Consider the following 1,309-nt stretch of genomic DNA (forward strand, 5'->3'; position numbering starts at 1 on the left):
GTAAGTTATGTACTACTTACACCCCCACTGTCCAACAAAATGTAAATTTAAAACGCTAATGATTTTTTTTTCCAAATACTGCGTATGAAAGGGAACAGTGTGTATGTTCATGTTTTTCTTTTGCATTTTCACAAATCTATTTCAGCAGCTGTGTAATATGTGTTAGACATGTATTAGAGAGTATTCTAGCCATCAGGAATACACTTAAACCTGGATTAAGATAGCCAGTAATGATTCTTGCTGTTTAGTGAAACTCTTAAAGTTCATTGGCAAAGTAGATGAGAAGATTACAACTAGGAAAAAACAGCTGAAAACTTTGCAGACTTTGCCATCAGTTGGTATAGTGTGATAAGAAATACATACACACCTTCAAGTGTAGTGACAAAGTTCTTATCATTTTTAACTATTTTGTTGGCAGCTCTACAAAATTATGTGAAGAAATCCATTATATGGAATGCATTTGGAAAGGAGTCTGCATATTACCTTAAAAATAGTTTGTCCTATTAGCGAGATGTTAATGGACTTAAACATTTTTTTTTTGCGTGCTAGTGGCTATAAAAATGTTAGATTTATGTCTTAGAAATGACCACAAGCAAAACATATCAAAACAGTTCCCAAATAGACAACCACTCTCAAAATACGAACAGTTCACATGCAAAGGCTGAAATAGGATTAGGGTGCATGGCCTTGGATGCAAATCAACCCAGAAGCTTTCAGGTGCTTTGTAGATAGCTGCTTTGACAATGCCACTCAGCCGTTAGATCAAAGCCAAAAACAGCAGGGCGAAGTTATACTTTACAGGAAGTCCACAGAAGGCTACAGAGGTTCCTCTGACAACGCTGAAACTCTTTTTATACCACGAGTTATGTATTTGTTAAAAAAAGAAAGGAAAAAAAAAAACGCTGCTAGAATCATCTGAAACATAACATCTAGTTCTATCTTTGAACTTGTGTTCTCAGACTAACTGGTTAACAATACTCTGGCTTATTAGACAAAAAACATGTATAAAAAAAAAGATACACTCAAATTATCTGACAGAAAAGTTTCAATACTGAAAACTGGAAGAGATTAGTAATTCAAAAAAGGATTGAAGTAGTGATTAGTTCCCCCATCTGGGGTCAGAAAATGTTACATTGTAACTGAAGCTTAAAGCTTTGCCAACACTACATTTACATGAAAAATAACACAGTGCTTTCAGCGTATGAGTTTATGGAGACTATTTTGTTACTGCAGCATTTGACAACAAAACATTTTTCACAAATGTTGTGTCTTTCCTGTCTATATCTAATCTGGTATGGTTAGACTATCC

This window comes from Chanos chanos, chromosome 2 (assembly GCF_902362185.1).
Source record: "Chanos chanos chromosome 2, fChaCha1.1, whole genome shotgun sequence".
NCBI lineage: Eukaryota > Metazoa > Chordata > Actinopteri > Gonorynchiformes > Chanidae > Chanos > Chanos chanos.